At 38.2% G+C, this 21,199-nt stretch overlaps 1 long non-coding RNA gene across 1 annotated transcript in view; it reads right to left on the bottom strand.

The window, feature by feature from the left end:
* Positions 1-12,641: 12,641 nt before the first annotated feature.
* The window catches only part of LOC149248862 (uncharacterized), a 53,481-nt gene continuing 44,923 nt past the window's right edge, over positions 12,642-21,199 (bottom strand). The window contains exon 4 of the long non-coding RNA XR_016266706.1: positions 12,642-12,908. This is a non-coding gene — a long non-coding RNA (uncharacterized LOC149248862). The remainder of the gene's footprint in view (positions 12,909-21,199) is intronic.

A 21,199-nucleotide genomic window follows, 5' to 3' on the forward strand; every position in this document is an offset into this window, starting at 1 on the left:
CTATTTTGCTAGATAAGCATTGGAACAAAGGATTCTTTCCACAATACTACAGTTTCCCAAAATATCCAAATGCCAAAATCCTATCACTCACTCAAAAAAACACCAAGAGATTTACAGGGAACCAAAAAATAAAAAAATCAAAGCAAAACCACATGGAGAGTCTCGACAATGACTTGGCAACTTCAAAATGGAGAGTCTTCTCCGTGACTTGGCTTAAAAACTGGGAAGCCAGGGTACATAATTCACTGAAACATGCAAACTTCTTGACCAAAATCGAGTCTGGCCAATTTTGGTTCAAAGAATGTTTTGATTCCAATAGCTAGTTCAGAAAACAAAGTTGTAAAGGGTCATGATTTTCTGGAATAACGTTCAGAAAAACTTATGAAAACAGTGTCCCAGAGAGCTAGAGATATAGAACCTTTATCTTTAAAAATATACAGGGGAAATACCAACTGCATGAATATTAACTGCTACCCAACCATATTGACAAGTTGAATCAAGGTGGGAAAAGAGGGGAAGAGGGGTGTTAAGGCACCCACTTCCTATTTGGCATTTTCAAAACATTCCTAATGTAACCCCTGGACGAAACAACGGACAATGGATGTCGTGGTTGTGCAGTGTGTTGACCACTACCGGTCAACCACCCATAGCAGTACACCCCCTTTTTCTTTGCAAAAAGGGTAGCGCTTGATCGACATGTTCGTGCCATCCTGCAGTCATCGACAGCTTGATCAATTTATGTTGTAAACCCAGTCTGCATGTATAAATTGTAAATAATCTTAGCAGATATGAGTCATGTCTGTAAATTGCCTAGGTGGACCTAATTTTCTAAGTGATAATCTACGTCCCGGAAGGTTTTTCGTCTCACCGATCCATGATCGGCAGAGTTTTCCTTCAGCCTAACCCCAAAGCCGGGATGGATTTTGTCACTAGAATCTCAAGAGAATCCTAGTGTGTTAATCTGCTAGATTATAGTTGTGTCGCAGAACTGGGTGGTTTATGAAGGTCTATGTTAAATGGGTTTTTCCCCTTAAAATGTAAAATTGTAAAAGTCATGATGTAAAGTGTCTTGAGGGTTGGAAAATGTTTTAAATCCCCTCATGAGTCCTAAGTCCTAGGTGATTTAAAAATGAATTAAAAATTAAAAATAAATAAATAAATAACTGAAAAATAAAATAATAAATAAAAAAAGTTAAAAAAAAATAAAATAATTAAAAATAATAATAAAATAAAGCAAAAACCCTAAAAAATAATAAAATAATAATATTTTGAGTAAATACATGCAAAATTTCATTTTTTAATGAATTAACAAATTCGACGGATGAGATTAAGAGATGTTTTGATCCTCATCAACGATCGAGGTCATTTCGACATGGATCACTCGAACTAGCCGTTCGGATCATTTCCTTTAAATAGGGTCCTAGGTGGTCATTTGAAGAGATAAGATTTGTGAGTCTTGTGCTGAAGAAGCTCTCTTGTAGTTCATTTTTTTGTGCAATAAAGAAGACTTTAGGGTTAAAATTTTTGCTGGTGTTACTCTTTTGAAAATGTTGTAAGATTGTTTTATTTGTTCTGCATAATTTTATTTTCAGCCATTAATGATAGCTTAATGAAGATTGATCTAGGCACAGGTATCTTGTCTGATCTTTGGGGTTTGAATGATAGTTTAGATTCTGAAATATATTGGCAGGTATCTCCATTTGATCGGGGTTTCATTATTGTTTTCTCCTTCTATGTTGATAGTTGAATTTAAGCTGTGCAGGAAATCCTTTTTTCAGATTACCGAGTGTTAGGGGAAGTTCTCGGCTGAACCAGCCAACTCCCGGGTTGTGTTTTCTGAAAGAGCCCAGCCAGTTCTTGATCCCGGGCTTATCATTCGAAATATATTTTTTATGAATGCATGCAGGGTTTTCTGAAGCGTTTTATATTAAAATTAAATTCTGATAATATTATTGTGATTATTGATAAATCTGGCTTCTGAAGAGCTTTCAGTTTGTAAAATACTGTAAATTTTTGTTGGGTTTAGGGTTTTTTCAGTTTTTTTTTTTCAATTTTGTGCACATATTATTAGGGTTTTGTCCTTCCTTTGCAGATTACAGGTGCATGTGATTGAGAAGTTTTCGGGGTTTCATCATGCAAATTTCGAGCCGGAAATTTCAAATATAAGTTTTGTGGAGAGCTGTAGTTTTTTGTTTCTAAGGCAATCTATTTTCTGTGGTCTGGAGCTCTCAGTTTCTTTAAAAGTCTGGTTTTGGACCTGTGCTCCTCCATTTACTGTTGTCCAAAACCCTCGAATCTGTATCAAAGCTTTACTGGAAGTCATCAAAAAATTTTCAAAGTGCTGTTATCCCTATCCACGTTTCCACCATAACAAAACGTGCTCACTGTGGTTTTATTTCCCTGCACTGTATTTTCTCCTTGCCGCCAATACACCTGCAACAAATATTGAAACCAGTCCCCCTTGCATTTTCCTTCGACCTGCACAAGCACCAAACGAAATTCGTTTTTTTTTGGTTTGCACGTGGATTCGCCTGCGTCCCTGGTCTCAGCATCCGTCCAGCTCTTCCCATCGCCATTTTTCTCTGCGTGCTGCAGCAACCCATATACTTTGTTGGCCGTCGAGCATCACAACTCAACCTACACAATGAAGGCAACACTTTTTCAGAGCACAGGTTTTTGCTATACGCGCAGTGAGGACTTAATAAAAAATCAAAAATAAATTTTTGGTTAAGACGTGCCCACTGCAGTTTCATTCCCCCCTGACTGCGCACATTCTCTTCTTCATTCTGTACATTGGAGTGACCTCCAGCTTGCGGCAAGATCCGTCTTCCTGCGCTGCAATTAAATTCATCAGACTTGCCCACGCTATCCGCTCTTCATCACCCGCAAACGCTCAGAAATTCTATCCGCCCTCAAAGGTATCCCGCCAGAACGTTTCCCTTTCTCATGCAGCCCAGTCTCAAATCCCTACGTTGAACAGCAAAATCGAATCAGCACGCCAAGAAATCGATCACGTCTGCATACAAACAAGGGTGATGAAACGTTAGACGCAGCATCGTTTTGAAAATCCGCAGGAATCCGCTGTCATCCGTGATGCATCTCAGGAAATCGTTTTGATTTTTTATGAAGCCAGGTAAAATATTACAATACGGGCCAAGTAATATAAGTCTGCATGCGTCATTTCATTTTAACTTATTCTATTTTCTATTTTGATTATGGTCTAACGTGATTTGTTTTTTTTTCTCTTTTGTTTAGGTTCTATATATATAAAATCAAAAAATAAAAACAAGTTTCGATTTTCATACAAGTTTCGATATTCATTTTTTTTAATTCTAGCTATTGTATATTTTGATTTAGATTTTAATTTTAACTTTAGGCTTTGTTTAGTTTTTGGATTTAGTTTTATTTTAAAAAAAAAGGGAAAAGAAATAAAATAAAAGTTCTTTTTATTTATTTAGACTTTAAATTTAGAATAAACTTTTAAATTTTAGATTTCAATAGTTTTGTTTTAGTTTAGGAATTAATTTTTTTAAATTCAGCTTAGTTTAATAATTTAAATTTTATTTTTTAAAGCTTTCTTTTAAATAGTTTTAACTTTTTTGGATTTTATTAATTAAAAATCATAAAAACGTATAAAAAAAATTAAAAATATATATATATATTGTGGAAAATTTTTGCCAGATTTAGTTTTTTTTTGTCTCGGGAACTTATCACGTTTTATTTTTTTCCTGCTGAGATTCAAACTCTTTTGATGTGGAATTTTTATCATTTTGATCATTTGGAAGATTCGCTGCATGACTATGATATCTGGTTAATGTTCATAATTTGCATGGTTGTTCAAAGCATTTATCCTTTGAAATTTTTAGTCGCTGGATATCGTTATTAAGCTTTGGTCATTATAAGAATTTTGTGGTTTTACTGGATATTTAGCATCGTTCAAGTTATTTGATGATAAATGATTGTTGTTCATGGTTTATATTTCTATATCATCTAGCAAGTAATCGTTTAATCATAAATCTTATAAGGACTGGTCCGCTAAATTAATAAAATCATTTTAGCGCTGGTAGTGTTTCGTGTCTCCCAAACCAACTGGTCGACAGTTGGTCTTCATCACCTCATAGGGTCTAACCCCCTTAGCCGCGGGAGACAGGCTTAAACGGAGAAATCGGGGATCAGGGTGACAGCCCCCAGTCTGAGCGTTGTCGTGTCAATCTGTGCGACAACATTTTTTGGCGCCGTTGCCGGGGATACTTTATTCTCGGTGTTTCAACGACAATCATCCTTCTCATTTCTTATCTTTTCATCTGGCCCGGCAACTCCAACATTTTTTGGCGCTGTTGCCGGGGACAGAGTTTTTCCTGTCCTTGGTTTATTCAACATCCATCTTCTCTTTTCTCATCATTCTCTCATCTTTCTCATCTCACGTTTGAGCTGGCAGATTCAACATTTTTTGGCATCATTTGGATCTCTTTCATCCCCTTATATTTCGTCATATCAGCAACTTCTCTTCGATTTGTTTCTTGTTTGGGTGGCGACTCCATTTTCTTATTTTTCCCAGACAAGAAGCCTCCCTCATATCTACTTGTTGTTTGCTTTTTGGATCTTAGAATTAGACTCATTGTTCAAGTGGCGACTCAACTTCTTTCATCTCTTAATTTTCTTGAGCAGAAATCTCTTTCTATCATCCATTTGATCCCTTATTATTCATCATGGATTATTCATTTAAACCATGTCATTTTACTGATAATCTCCATGATTTTCCGAAAGAGGCCATTTCTAAATTATTTAAGTTCTCAGGTGGTGATTCGGTCGCTGTTAGACAGCATTTAAACAGGTTTACTTGTGTAATGATCATATATTGTAGACTTCCTCAATATAATCATGAAGATTTCAAGATGTGTCTATTTGTCCATTCTTTAAAGGGTGATGCTTTGAACTGGTTTAATAGTTTTCCTTAAGATTCCTTCATTTCTTTGCAAGACATTGTCAATGCTTTTAAAGATAGATATGGTGATCCAGATAGCTCGCCTTGTGCCCCTAAAATTGTGCAACAAAATGAAAGTAATCTTGTAAAAGGTCCAGCTGTCCAAGACAGTTCTTCATATCAGAATGTGCCAACCACTTGTACCATTGCAGATCATAGTAGTGTTGACAATGAAAAGGAAGATCATAAGCAAATTATACAAGATCTACTGCTACTGGTAAGAAACATGGAGATAAATCAAACTAATTACGCCAATGATGTGAGAACTTTATGCGCTCACCTGGAAAAGCGTAATAGGGAGATGGAGATCATGCAAAATCAACATAGTAAGGAAATTGAAGCCATGAAGTTTAATCATGACACAGAAATTAGATTCATGCATAGCAAGATGTCAGGCTTAGAGGAAAATATGACGACCATGAAAGCTAATCATGATAGGGAAATTAATTCTATGCAAAACAAGTTATTAACTATGGATGAAGAAATGACTATCATGACATTTGAGCATAATAATCAGTTGGCTACCATGCAAGCAAATCATAAAGAAGAAATAAACTCCATGCAGTATTGCTTGATGAATATAAAGGAAAAGAACGATAAAGTAATAAAAGATATGGAAGACGACCATGCCAGGCAAATCAGTGCTATAAAGGTTGAACATTCTAGTCAGATGGATGCCATTAAAATACAGGTTCAAAAGTTTCAACAATGGTCAAAGGATGAGAGAAACCAGGGGACATCAACAGAAAGAGCCTTCTCATTTGTTGCAACAAGTTCCATCTTATTATGAGGAGGTCATTGGTTGGATTGAAAGATGGTTAATTGAAGGTGATCCAGATAGACTTAAAAATGCTAAAGATCAAATGCAGGACAAAGAAAGACATGTCACGCATATCTTACATACTTTATCTGATAGCTTTGAAACAGAAAGTTCCACGTCATCAGTAATACAGCCTGCCAGGAAGAAAAAGTGCAAAAGAAAGAGAATGAGAAGAAGATTTGATGCATCAGACAGCCGCGAGCAGCTTGATTTTCGGATAGGAAAAAGTCCTACCATATGTAGAATTGGACATGGCACATCCAACAAACAGCCGACAGATTTTCCTGAAAGCAAGCAAATGCTCCGTATACACTATATTGAACACATCTGATGCCATGGGGCATCCTTTGTATTGTATTTCTAACGATACTCCTTGTCATTTCAGTATTTTCATTTCTGTTTTAGGATTAGATTTGCTTTTCTTGATTAGTTAATAAATGAAGAGCTTATATCTTTCCTGTGCTTAATGTTATATGATGATTTTTTGGATGGACGCTACTTATGTTTTGTTGTGTGTTGCATGGGTGCAAATTCTGGATTCTCACATCCCTACAGTGCAGCAACGTGTCCCCAAGTAGAGCCAGATGTTGACCACTACCGGTCAACCGCCCATAGCAGTACACCCCCTTTTTCTTTGCAAAAAGGGTAGCGCTTGATCGACATGTCCGTGCCATCCTGCAGTCATCGACAACTTGATCAATTTATATTGTAAACCCAGTCTGCATGTATAAATTGTAAATAATCTTAGCAGATATGAGTCATGTCTGTAAATTGCCTAGGTGGACCTAATTTTCTAAGTGATAATCTACGTCCCGGAAGGTTTTTCGTCTCACCGATCCATGATCGGCAGGGTTTTCCTTCAGCCTAACCCCAAAGTCGGGATGGATTTTGTCACTAAAATCTCAGGAGAATCCTAGTGTTAATCTGCTAGATTATAGTTGTGTCGCAGAACTGGGTGGTTTATGAGGGTCCATGTTAAATGGGTTTTTCACCTTAAGATGTAAAATTGTAAAAGTCATGATGTAAAGTGTCTTGAGGGTTGGAAAATGTTTTAAATCCCCTCATGAGTCCTAAGTCCTAGGTCCTAGGTGATTTTTCCAAAGGCTAAGTTCGAGGATCCATTTAAAAATGAATTAAAAATTAAAAAATTAAAAATAAATAAATAACTGAAAAATAAAATAATAAATAAAAAAAAATTAAAAATAATAAAAATAATAAAAAATAATAATAATAAATAAAAAATTATAAAATAAAGCAAAAACCCTAAAAAATAATAAAATAATAATATTTTGAGTAAATACATGCAAAATTTCATTTTTTAATGAATTAACAAATTCGACGGATGAGATTAAGAGATGTCTTGATCCTCATCGACGGTCGAGATCATTTCGACATGGATCACTCGAACTAGCCGTTGGGATCATTTCCTTTAAATAGGGTCCTAGGGGGTCATTTGAAGAGATAAGATCTGTGAGTCTTGTGCTGAAGAAGCTCTCTTGTAGTTCATTTTTTTGTGCAATAAAGAAGACTTTGGAGTTAAAAATCTTGCTGGTGTTACTCTTTTGAAAATGCTGTAAGATTGTTTTATTTGTTCTGCATAATTTTATTTTCAGCCATTAATGATAGCTTGATGAAGATTGATCTAGGCACAGATATCTTGTCTGATCTTTGGGGTTTGAATGATAGTTTAGATTCTGAAATATATTGGCAGGTATCTCCATTTGATCGGGGTTTCACTATTGTTTTCTCCTTCTATGGTTGAATTTAAGTTGTGCAGGAAATCCTTTTTTCATATTACCGGGCATTAGGGGAAGTTCTCGGCTGAACCAGCCAACTCCCGGGTTGTGTTTTCTGGAAGAGCCCAGCCATTTCTTGATCCTGGGCTTATCATTCGAAATATATTTTTTATGAATGCATGCAGGGTTTTCTGAAGCGTTTTATATTAAAATTAAATTCTGATAATATTATTGTGATTATTGATAAATCTGGCTTCTGAAGAGCTTTCAGTTTGTAAATACTGTAAATTTTTGCTGGGTTTAGGGTTTTTTCAATTTTTTTAATTTTGTGCACATATTATTAGGGTTTTGTCCTTCCTTTGCAGATTACAGGTGCATGTGATTGAGAAGTTTTTGGGGTTTCATCAGGCAAATTTCGAGCCGGAAATTTCAAATATAAGTTTTGTGGAGAGCTGCAGTTTTTTGTTTCTAAGGCAATCTATTTTCTGTGGTCTGGAGCTCTCAGTTTCTTTAAAAGTCTGGTTTTGGACCTGTGCTCCTCCATTTACTGTTGTCCAAAACCCTCGAATCTGTATCAAAGCTTTACTGGAAGTCATCAAAAAAATTTCAAAGTGTTGCTATCCCTATCCACGTTGCCACCATAACAAAACGTGCTCACTGTGGTTTTATTTCCCTGCACTGTATTTTCTCCTTGCCGCCAATACACTTGCAACAAATATTGAAACCAGTCCCCCTTGCCTTTTCCTTCGACCTGCACAAGCACCAAACGAAATTCGATTTTTGGTCTGCACGTGGATTCGCCTGTGTTTCTGGTCTCAGCATCCGTCCAGCTCTTCCCATCTCCATTTTTCTCTGCTGGCCATCCCATATACTTTGCTGGCCGTCGAGCATCAAAACTCGCAACCTACACAGTGAAGGCAACACGTTTTCAGAGCATGGGTTTTTGTTATACGCACAGTGAGGACTTAATAAAAATAAAAAATCGATTTTTGGTCAAGACGTGCCCACTGCAGATTTCATTTCCCCCTGACTGCGCGTGTTCTCTTTTTTTTCGTTCTGTACGTTGGAGTGACCTCTAGCTTGCGGCAAGATCCGTCTTCCTGCGTTGCAATTAAATTCATCAGACTTGCCCACGCTATCCGCTCTTCATCACCCGCAAACGCTCAGAAATTCTATCTGCCCTCAAAGGTATCCCGCCAGAACGTTTCCCTTTCTCATGCAGCCCAGTCTCAAATCCCTGCGTTGAACAGCAAAATCGAATCAGCACGCCAAGAAATCGATCACGTCTGCATACAAACAAGGGTGATGAAACGTTAGACGCAGCATCGTTTTGAAAATCCGCAGGAATCCGCTGTCATCCGCGATGCATCTCAGGAAATCGTTTTGATTTTTTATGAAGCCAAGTCAAATATTACAATACGGGCCAGGTAATATAAGTCTGCATGCGTCATTTCATTTTAACTTATTCTATTTTCTATTTTGATTATGCTCTAACGTGATTTGTTTTTTTTTCTCTTTTGTTTAGGTTTTATATATATAAAATCAAAAAATAAAAACAAGTTTCGATTTTCATTTTTTATAATTCTAGCTGTTGTATATTTTGATTTAGATTTTAATTTTAACTTTAGGCTTTGTTTAGTTTTTGGATTTAGTTTTAATTAAAAAAAAAGGGAAAAGAAATAAAATAAAAGTTCTTTTTATTTATTTAGACTTCAAATTTAGAATAAACTTTTAAATTTTAGATTTCAATAGTTTTGTTTTAGTTTAGGAATTAATTTTTTTTTTAAATTCAGCTTAGTTTAATAATTTAAATTTTATTTTTTAAAGCTTTATTTTAAATAGTTTTAACTTTTTTAGATTTTATTAATTAAAAATCATAAAAGCGTATAAAAAAAAATAATAATAAAAAATTAAAAAATATATATATATATTGTGGAAAATTTTTGCCAGATTTAGTTTTTTTTGTCTCGGTAACTTATCACGTTTTATTTTTTCCCTGCTGAGATTCAGACTCTTTTGATGTGGAATTTTTATCATTTTGATCATTTGGAAGATTCGCTGCATGACTATGATATCTAGTTTATGTTCATAATTTGCATGGTTGTTCAAAGCATTTATCCTTTGAAATTTTTAGTCGTTGGATATCGTTATTGAGCTTTGGTCATTATAAGAATTTTGTGGTTTTACTTGATATTTAGCATCGTTCAAGTTATTTGATGATAAATGATTGTTGTTCATGGTTTATATTTCTATATCATCTAGCAAGTAATCGTTTAATCATAAATCTTATAAGGCACTGGTCCGCTAAATTAATAAAATCATTTTAGTGCTGGTAGTGTTTCGTGTCTCCCAAACCAACTGGTCGACAGTTGGTCTTCATCACCTCATAGGGTCTACCCCCCTTAGCCGCGGGAGACAGGCTTAAACGGAGAGATCGGGGATCAGGGTGACAGCCCCCGGTCTGAGCGTTGTCGTGTCAATCTGTGCGACAACACAGTGTACTGAATAACTGAAAGGGTTGGAGTCTAGACTCTATTCAGATACATGAAAGGGCTTAATGAGGAACAATTTAAGAAATGTAATGTATAACGCCGTCTGAAATGAATAATTGTTACAGCTTTGTGAACTTCACAAGCGATGCTTTGCGAAATAGTCTGTTGCAAAGCACTTGGAAACTCTTACAAACTGTTCGAATTACATAGCATTATCAAGTACCTGTAAAAAAGAGGATGGACTTCAATTATCCCACATAAGCTGTGGCAATCATTGATGTATGACAGCTTAAGCCATTTTGCTTATGTATAGATATCCTAGTACTGGTTGACTTCATTAAGGTTAGCCATAGCTCCAATGCCCAACCTTCCTGCATTAGTTAATCCTGGATCACTTTATCGGGATCAAGAGTAGCTCCAATGCCCAACTTTGTTGAATCTCTGGCACTCATTGATATATTATAGCTTGATATGCTTTTCTTTGTAATATGTATTAAGCTCCAATGCTAACCTTCCCGCATTAGTCGATCTTGGATTCCGTATGGATTTGTCCCAGTTTCTACATCACAACTTGCATATTAGGAAAAGGGGAGTGGAATACAATCACCGCCTATATGACTTGGTTGGCTCCCTTTCATCATCTTGTTGTGTGGCTTTCTAAAGGTTTTGAAAAACTTTGTAACCCTTGCAAGCATATATAAAAGTAGAGGAATCACTGAAGGATATCCGGAGGACTCAAAAGGGGAAATGCCACCCGCTTCCTATTTGCATTCAACAAAACATTCTTATTATAATCCCACTGGGAAAAAATGGATATGATGCTAACACCGGATAGATGTGGCGGTTGAGTCCGCCACTAAGATGTCATTCAATTGATTTGAAGTGTGTACTCAACGCCAAAGATTTGTGTTGTTGTAACAATAATATAGGCTGACTCCCTTTCATCGTCTTGTTGTTGGCTCTCTAAATGTTGAACTTCGGAAAACTTTGTAACTCTTCCGGGCAAATATAAAAGTAGAGGTATTACTATAGGATATCCAGAGGGCTCCAAAAGGGTATGCCACCCGCTTCCTATTTGCATTCAGGAAAACATTCTTATTATAATCCCTAGTGGCAAAATGGATATGAATGCTAATAGGGGATAGATGCGGCCGTTGAGCAGTCCCCTGATCAGTTACGTGGATTAGTAGGCATTGATAAATGGAAACATTGAGAAATTGATGAATACCGCATACAAGGATACCACATTGGCTGCAAAGGACTAAGATGTCATTCAATTGATCTGAAGTGTGTACTCAACACCAAAGATTTTTGTTGTTGTAACAATCATCTTGTTCCCTGGCACAAGAAGGGATTAACTTTGAAAAACTTTGGAAGAGTAACTTTGTAACTCTTCCAGGCATATATAAAAGTAGAGGAATCAGAAGTGGGTATGACACCCGCTTCTTATTTGCATTCAACAAAACATTCTTATTATAATTCCTAGTGGAAAACATGGTTATGAATGCTAACAGGGGATAGATGTGTCAGTTCAGCAGTCCATTGAACAACTAGATGGGTCAGAGTAGGCATTGATAAAGGGAAACACTAAGAAATTGTTGAATACCACATAGAAGGATACCGCATTGGCTGCAAAGGACTGAGATGTCATTCAAGTGATCTGAATTATGTACTCAACACCAAAGATTTCTGTTGTTGTAACTTGTAACAGCCCTTCCATCATCTTGCTTCCTGGCTCTCTAAAGGTTTAACTTTGAAACACTTTGTGACTCTTCCAGGCATATATGAAAGTAGAGGAATCACTATAGGATATCCAAAGGGCTCAAATGGGAATAAGCCACCCACTTCCTATTTGAATTCAGGAAAACATTCCTATTATATGCCCTAGTGGAAAAAATGGATATGAATGCTACATGGGATAGATATGGTGATTGAATAGTCCATTGAGCAGCTAGATGGGTCAGAATAGGCACTGATAAATGAAAACAGTGAGAAATTGATAAATACCACATACAGGGATACGACTTTGGCCGCATAGCGATAAGATGTTATTCAAATGACCTGAACTGTGTAATCAACACCAAAGATTTGTGTTGTTGTTACTGCACTTTGCTAATGACTAGGAGTCTCTTTGTGAAACTAAGAACCATTGAGGAAGTTCCTGCGTATATGATTATGAAATTTATGAACGAGGAAAACTTACGTGTACAATTATACACCAATGGAAACTGAATAAGGCAACAAGCTGCTACAGTCAAAAGAAGTAACTATTCGACCAATAGATTTGCGCTACAAAAACTTGAGTTGTCATTGAAGTGTACTGAACTATGTATTCAACACCAAAAAATTTTGCTTTGTATATTAAAAAGGTTTTTAAGTAAAAGCTTCTCGAATTCCCAAACCAGAGGCAAGCTTACAAAAACTTGAGTTGTCATTGAAGTGTACTGAACTATGTATTCAACACCAAAAAATTTTGCTTTGTATATTAAAAAGGTTTTTAAGTAAAAGCTTCTCGAATTCCCAAACCAGAGGCAAGCTTAGTGTACAATTGTATATCAACGGAAAACAAAAAATGCTACAAGTTGCTGCAATCAAAAGAAGTACCTATTAGACCAATAGACGGCTGTTGCGCAGAGGATTCTTTTTGTCAATCCAGCTCCAGCTAAACTATACATAGTTTCATTGTCCTAAACTTCCCGGCAAGCCCAAAACTGTAATATCTTTTGCAAACGAGATTGGTTTGCAACTTTTTTAGGATTGTGGTAGATCTTAGCAAACATGGATCCCAACAGAGATACGAGCCTCAAAGTGATAAAGGAGATAAAGCAAGAGCCTCAATGTCTACTTCCTTTGGATTGATGCGAAGGAGCAAACCACTGGCGAAATAGAACAGTTAAAGTTAATAATGAAACTGTGCTTTATCATGAACATAATAGAGCTATATACAGACCCCCAAGTATTTATCTGAAGCAAAGCAAAATAGAACAAAATACAAACCCCCAAGTGCTAATCCAACGCAAAGCTAAATAGTCAGTCCACCTATTAATGCACGTCACCCTAACCATCAAATCCTATTAATAAGGAAAACAACATCATTGGCAAACACCCAAAAAATTGCAGCAATTTCGAAGTGCAGCCATCCCTCTTCAGAATATATCATGGATAGACAAGCCAACGATGCATTGGTTCACTCATGAGGTTGATCAAAAGGCCATCCCTTCTTCAGAATATATCATGAATAGAAAAGCCAATGAGGCATTAGTTCACTCATGAGTTTGATCAAGAGTAACAGGTCCCATCCCTGCTATGTTCTGCCCTGGTCGAATGGCATGTGTTTTAGGAGATCGTAGCAAGTGCATGTGGATAAGGTGTTGAGAATGGAGATAAAGCAATAACTTCACTATTTAGCTGGTTTGTGTTGCTACGCTTTTGTTCATAAATATCGATGTTAATGCCAACCTCCAGGGGCAACGAGAACTTCATAAACAAGGAGGCTTGCACAAGTGGCTGCTAGAAGTGGTCACCCGTCATTGGAGTAGTATAGCAAATATGTGGAGGAAATCCACTCCAAACTAGCATGACCGAACAAGGTTAACAAACATGCACCCTCATGATATGACAAGGATGGATTCTGGAACTTAACTCCAAGAGAAGGATATGAAACAAAATGTTTCACCCTTTGCCGAAAATGAAGGCTAGAAATCAAATCACATTATCGCATGGGGTAGCAGGATGGAAGAATCATACCCAGTGCAAGTAAATGAGGCGTTGGAATGGAAGTAAAACTATGGCTTCAATCTTCTAAACATTTCTTTCTTTTGAGGCTCCTTGCATCTCCTCCTTATCTACTTAGAGGCCCTCTCTGGTTTTAGGCTTTAGTTGGCTTACTTACCCAGTGTCTCCCAGGCTTAGTTATAAAACAAGCACCTACTTGGAATCATTAACTTCAATGCTGTAAAGTGTAGGCATTGCATTTGCCATCCTTCCTACCCAAGGGGGGTTGTTAGCTCTATGTGTAAGATGTTTGTTCACCCTGAATAGCTAAAAGACTGGACTCAAATTGTTTTCAACCATTTAGTGCATTTCTTTGTTATTCGAATGCTTTATTAGCCTACATTCTTGATTTAAGCTCCCTGTGGCACCTAGACTATAACAAGGTAAAGGAGCATTTGGGAGGATGGGAAGAATGACAAAAGGTAGTTGATCACTACAATATGCACATTCAGGCCCGAATAAAGTAAGTAATGTTGAAGTCTAACCCTATCCAAAACCTCTGCATACTAGTAACTAGAGTGGGAATGCACTCTTTCCCAACCTTTCATGAACGCCAAATTTTTCTACTCATTGCTATATTGCCTTGCTAGAGCAAGTCAATGTCAGTCATGCATTCCTCCATCAATGAGGCACTTTATAATATAGTGATGAAAGGAGTCCGTGGTGCTTTTGGCTCCTTCATGCAAGATGTAGAGGTGAAATTTGACACAAAGAATTGTATCCAAGGGCTTAAGAAGAATTTAGACAACATGAAATCCATGGAGCAGGTTATGGAGTTGAAAGGCCAAATATGTCACTCCAAGGGCTAAAGAAGAATTTAGGCAACATAAAATCCATGGAGCAGGTTGTATACATTATGAAGTTGAAAGGCCAAATTTGTCACTCCGCAGAAAATGTGGGACTGAATAACACAAGTGATAAGCCCACAACATCCCGTGGCATGAAGAACTTAGTGCCCCTCCCAATCACAAATGAAGACCAAGCTTGAAAATTATCCCAGTCTAGTTGGTGCTCTTGTAACCTGGGTTGAATCTTAAGTCTATAACTGGATAATTGAACGTTTGAAGTTTGCTAACTTTACAGTTTTGATAAATGGGTCACCTTCTAAATTTTTTATGGCTTCCCGGGGCCTCAGGCAAGGCTTCCCCTTGTCACCTTTTCTGTTTCTTTTCGTTGCAATAGCCCTAAGCAGATTGATTCTAGAGCCAAGGAGGGTTGGGCAATTCAACGGAATCAATTTAGCAGGTACAGTTGTTTTCTTGTTTCTTTTAGTTGCAATAGCCCTAAGCAGATTGACTCTAGAGGTAAAGAGGGTTGGGCAATTCAATGAAATAAGTTTAGCAGGCAGAGTTGTAATTCATTTGTTGTTCTTGGATGACATTCTCCTCTTTGGAGAGGTACCTTGTGGGAACTGAATTGTCTTGAGGTCATCTTGGAAACCTTTTGCAAACCTTTTGCAAGACTACGGGAATGGAAGTTGAATGGGATAAGTGAAAACTTGAAGGAGAGGTTAGGCCAGCTAGTTCCAATGAAGCTTGAGCTTCTTGGTAAAGAAAGTATCTCGGGGGTAACTTAAAACCTAATAATTACAAATTAGTTAATCGGTTATGGCTAGTTGGGAAGATTGAAGGACGAATCAATTGTTGGTGTTATCATTGAGTATTGAGGCGAGGGGGAAGGTTGATTCTTGTTAAGTTGGTTCTTGAGAGCACACTTGTTTACTGGTTATCTATAGAGAATGTCCCAAAATCAATCTTGGGAAATGTTAGAAATAAGTGATCAAGCTTCCTATGGTCAAGTAGGAAGGAAATGGAGGGTTTTCTCCTTCCCAAGTGGGCAAGGATTGCAAATAAAAAAGGAAACGGTGGCTGAAGGTTAAAACACTTGCAGCTGTTTGGACAAGCTTTGGCTGCAAAGAATCTTTGGAGGTGTTTGTTTAAACAGGGCCTTTGAGGGAAGGTAACGAGGGTCAAGTAGAAAGCAGCGCTCCGAAGTAGTGTATTAGGCTTGAGCCTAAATATTCAAAGGTGCCTCTAACATGTGGAGAGGTTTATTCAAAGCTTTTGAAATCTTAAATCCATGGGTCGTTTGAAAAGTTAGTAATAGATCCATCATCCAATGTGAAGGTGGGAGGACTCGTGGATCAGATGTCGAAGGAACTTTTTGCTTTTAGATCCCCTAAGGAGGCACCTTCACAATAGTTGGGAAACTTCTTTTCAAGATGGTTTAAGGGCTGGAATGCCTAATACACGAATTCAGGTTTGGAAATTTGCGGAAGATTTGGAACTACAACGTCATCTGGGATGTGAATGGTCCCAATATGTGTCACTGACCTTAAACATAGCACTGTTTCTCTAATGGAGCAAGAAAATGAATCATGTTGGACGAGGAATATCACTATAGGGGTAACGACAACAAAGTTAGGATATGAATGAAGCAAGAAAATGAATCATGTCACTATAGGGGTAATGACAACAAAGTTAGGATATGAATGAAGCAAGAAAATGAATCATGTTGGACGAGGAATGTCACTATAGGGGTAATGACAACAAAGTTAGGATATGAAGAGAAGATGAGTGAAAATGTGGCAGAAGCTAGGCACTAGTGGTGGAAGGCAACTTAGAAGATAGATGGCCTTTAGGTTTAGAAACTTACTAAAGATTTGAAACTACATCAAGACACTACAATTGTAGTCACTCACTACACAATAATATCATATATGAGATCAAAATTGCAAACATACCCTCTGAACATCATCTCTTCTGCAATGTGCTCTATTCCGCTAAAAAAAAGAGGGACTAAATAAGGTTAAAATACACACACGGTTAGTAATGATAAGCTTATTTCAAAACTAATAATTATTCATAATAGGAAACACACCTCCCCAAGAGATTTTTTTTGTTCGTGCTCATCAAAACAAGTCATCTATGTTGATTTGGGGTAGCTAAAAAAAAGAGGGACTAAATAAGGTTAAAATATACACGCATTGATAAGTTTATTTCAAAACTAATAATTATTCATAATAGGAAACACACCTCCCCAAGAGTTTTTTTTGTTTGTGATCATCAAAACAAGTCATCTATGTTGATTTGGGGTAGCATTTGGGGTAGCGTCGGATGTGCTCTAGGCCTCAAATTTTGAGGGGAGGCTTCGGCACATGTATTCCAAAGAACCCAGAAAACGTTTTGGGAAATTTTACCCGGAGACAATTTTATTAAAATAATTAATATTTTTTAATGGGATCCTAAGTCTAAAATCGGGAAATTAAAAATATTAATGGGTATTAATCTAATTGTGGGTGTAACTTCTAAAAAAAGACGAGGATCAAACTAAAATAATCTTAACCATTGATTAACTTTTAATCTGGGCCGTTGAATGTCAACGAAAAAATTATTCAAGGAAGCTTGAGGGTCATTTGGAAAATACAACGATTGATTAACTTTTAATCTGGGCCGTTGAATGTCAACAAGAAGATTATTTAAGGAAGCTTGAGGGTCATTTGGAAAAACCAACGAGAGATCAAGAGATCGAATTTCTAAAGTGAGAAGTTATCCGGAGGAAATTTTGATAGAGTAAATTTTTTGCAGTTGAAGGGCAAAGATAGCATCCAGAGAGAGATTTACTCAGCCAGAGAATCATCAGCAGAGAGAGGCAGAGAGTGATCCAGCAGCTCTCACGCAGAGGCTGATATAGGGCCACGCAGAGGCAGCGCAGAGGGTGAGAGAGAGTCTGAAATATTTGCAGCAGAGGCAGTTTCAGAAGGTTGGGTGCCGAGGTGTGAGACCAAGAGGCTGAGAGCAGTGACTCCGGGCAACAAATCGATCAGTTGGTTGGGTGACGCAAAGCCTAGAGGGGTTGATGCAGGGATTGCATGAGGATTGTGCAGAGGTAATGCAGGGCCTACCAGAGGCACCTCATTTAGTGTCCAGATCAGCGGGGATTTTTCTTAGCGATTGTGTGAGGTAATCTCACAAATCTTTTTGCCAGTATTTCTCTCTGTAACTGAATAACCCGTGACGTATTCGGAGATGTGTTCAGAATTTGCTACTTCTTAATAATAATAAACCCTATGATTTGTTGCACCAATTTTCCCGCGTTGGGTTTTTCCAGGGACATTTGTCCAAAAATAACAGTGTTATTGTGTTGTATTTTCTTTCTTGCTCAGTCTCTTGTTTCCACATATAAATTAATTAAGTGAAGGTTGCAGTGTATGTATTTCAATATTTGTCGTAGGAAACTGCAAATAACTTGTTCATGTAAATCTAACAAGTTGGAGAAATATCATCAGTTGCTGCAGTAGAAATTCCGGTTTAAGATTTTTCACATGGTATTAGAGTTGCAGGTGGAACAAGAAGAGCAGTGCCAGAGAACCCAACATTGAGCAAAAGAGGGAGATCGAAAAGCTGCAGGAGGTAGCAATTCGAAACCTTGGAGGGTTTGCGTAGTTCTTAGCCGGAGGGCTGAAATTTCGAGGCAGTCTCTCTCCGAGTGAGTTGACAGAGAGAAGGGCTTCCAGATCGAGATTTTGTCAGGGCAAAGGGAGCAGCGCTGAAACCTCAACGTGAGGAGAGTTGTTGGGACGTAAATTTTTTCTATAAGCAATTTGTTGGGCAGAAAATCATCAGAAGAAAGAGGAGAAGCACGATTGAGGGAATTTCTTCCTCAAAGAATTCCTAGCCAGCAAATTCGAATTCTCTAGAGCTGAGGAGCAGCAAGGGGCAGTAGTTTTACTAGCTCCAGCAAGGAGTGTGTAGGCTAGCCCAGCAGCAGCACAGAGGAGAGAAGAGGTCATTCGACTTTGTATTTGTGGCAGAAATGGAAACCAGTGGCTTGAGGGATTAGGACAGGTTGGACGGATATCCAACTATGTCATCTGGAAGGCTATAATGTCATTCCTTCCAGATGTGCATGCCCTCAAGACATATGTCGACAGCGTGGTGGTTGTGCATGCAGGATGCAGATCCGTTGAAGAAGTGTCGAGTTGAAATGGCAAAGGCAAAAAGAATGATCCTCGACGGAGTGAAGGATCATGTGGTCTGTCATATCGCTAGCAGAGGGACTGCTAAGGAGATGTGGGACGCATTGTCTATGTTATATCAAGGATCTTCCGAGCAACGGAATATGTACTTGGAGCAGAAGCTGAGATCTGCTCAGATGCAGAAGGGGGAGCATGTGGATCCATTCCTCACGAATCTTAAGGAGACCTGTGATGAGTTGTCTACTGCAGGGCATACAACTCAAGATTCAGAGTTCGTTAGACTGGCCCTCAATTTTGTCTTAGATGAGTGGCAAGTTTTTGTCCAGAGCAGCCTTGCCGAATTGGGATGAGATGTGGGCAACTCTAAAACAAGAGGAGCTGAGGAGAGAGTCAAGGTTAAACTTGACAGAAGCAGCAGCAGTGGGTCGAAGCCCAAGGAGGAGGAGGATAATGCAGCCCTTGCATCGAAGGGACAGTAGGAGCAGCAGAGAAGTAAGAAGGACGTCTCGAAGATCAAGTGTTTCAGGTGTGGTGAGATGGGTCACCACGCTACTCAGTGTCATGTCAAGAAGAAGGACAAGTATGAGAAGCACGATTTGAAGGCTGCGCCTGCGATGAGGAGTTCACCATGATAGTCGAGATACCTCCAGGAGGTACGTAGGCTGATTTGGAACTGTAGTTTGAAAGAGCTACAGATGGGCAGGATCCTTGAGGAGCCCACCTATAGGATCATTTACTTGCTACGGGAGTGCAGATCAGAAGTAGCAGGATGGACTATGGTGCAGAGGAGTGTCACGGAGACAGTTACAGTGGCTAGGAGCGCCAGAGACTGAACAGCATAGAGCAGAGTTGGCAGTAGTGCAGATGGCACAAAGCAAAGGTCAGTAGCAGCGCAGTGGATTTAGAGGGTCAGTGCAAAGACTAGCAGCAGTCAGGCTCCAACATTCATGTGGTATCATACTGAACACAATTAGTTCAGTAGTTCTGGATGTTTTTTCGTTGCTGATAGAGTTGCAGAAACAATTTGCAGTGCAGTGGCAGTTGGCAGTATCAATGCAAGCAATGGCACAGATGCAACACTTGAGAGGGAGTTGTAGTACGGATGCAGTGTTAACAATGGCAATGTCAATAGCAGTACAGCTGCAGCAGCAGCGCATTAGTTGGTGGACAACATGTTAGACATCAACAGGGCAGACGACGATGCTTCAAAGTCAAAGCAGTATGCAGCAGCATATATTGCTAGAGCACATTTCTCGCTAAGAGAGATTGTTTATTTGGTGTAGCATCGGATGTGCTCTAAGCCTCAAATTTTGCAAGGAGACTTGGGCACATGCATTCCAAAGAACCCAAAAATCATTTTGGGAAATTCCACCCAGAGACAATTTTATTAAAAAACTAATATTTTTTAATGGGACTCTAAGTCTAAACTTAGGAAATTAAAAATATTAATGGTATTAATCTAATTGTAGGTGTAACTTCTAGAAGAAGATGAGGATCAAGCTAAAATAATCTTAGCCATAAATTAGCTTTTAATCTGGGTCGTTGAATGTTAACGAGAAGATTATTTAAGGAAGCTCAAGAGTCATTTGGAAAATACATCGAGAGATCAAGAGATTGAATTTCTAAGTGAGAAGTTCTCAGGGGGAAATTTTGATCCAGTAGATTTCTTGCAGTTGAGGCGTAGAGATAGCATCCGGAGAGAGATTTTCTCAGTCGGAGAATCATCATCATCATCATCAGCGGAGAGAGGCAGAGAATGATCCACCATCTCTCACGTAGAGGCTGATACAGGGCCATGCAGAGGCAGCGCAGAGGGTGAGAGAGATTCCGAAATTTTTGCAATAGAGTCCGTTTAAAAAGCCGAGCCAGGGTGTGAGACCCGGAGGCTGAGAGCAGTGACTCCGGGCAACAAATCAATCAGCTGGCTGGGTGACGTAGTGCCTATAGGGGTTGACGCAGGGAATGCATGAGTACTGTGCAGAAACAGCACAGGGACCTGCTAGAGGCACCTCATCTAGTGTCCGGATCAACTGGAATTTTTCTCAGTGATTGTGTGAGGTAATCTCACAAATCTTTCTGCCAGTATTTCTCTCTATAATTGAACAACCCGTGAGGTATTCAGAGATGTATTCAAAATTTGCTACTACTTAATAATAATAAACCCTTAGATCTGTTGCACCAGTTTCCCGCATTGGGTTTTTCCAAGGACATTTGTCCAAAAACAACAGTGCTATTATGTTGTATTTTCTTTCTTGCTCAGTCTCTTGTTTCCACATATAAATTAATTAAGTGAACGCTGCACTGTATGTATTTCAATATTTGTCATAGGAAACTGCCAATAGCTTGTTCATGCAAATCTAACAAGTAGGAGAAATATCATTAGTTATTGCAGTAGGAATTCCAATTTAGGATTTT

Source organism: Pinus tabuliformis, chromosome 7 (genome assembly GCF_031772625.1).
Source record: "Pinus tabuliformis cultivar Carrire ecotype Pingquan chromosome 7, CPIR1, whole genome shotgun sequence".
In the NCBI taxonomy this organism is placed as follows: domain Eukaryota; kingdom Viridiplantae; phylum Streptophyta; class Pinopsida; order Pinales; family Pinaceae; genus Pinus; species Pinus tabuliformis.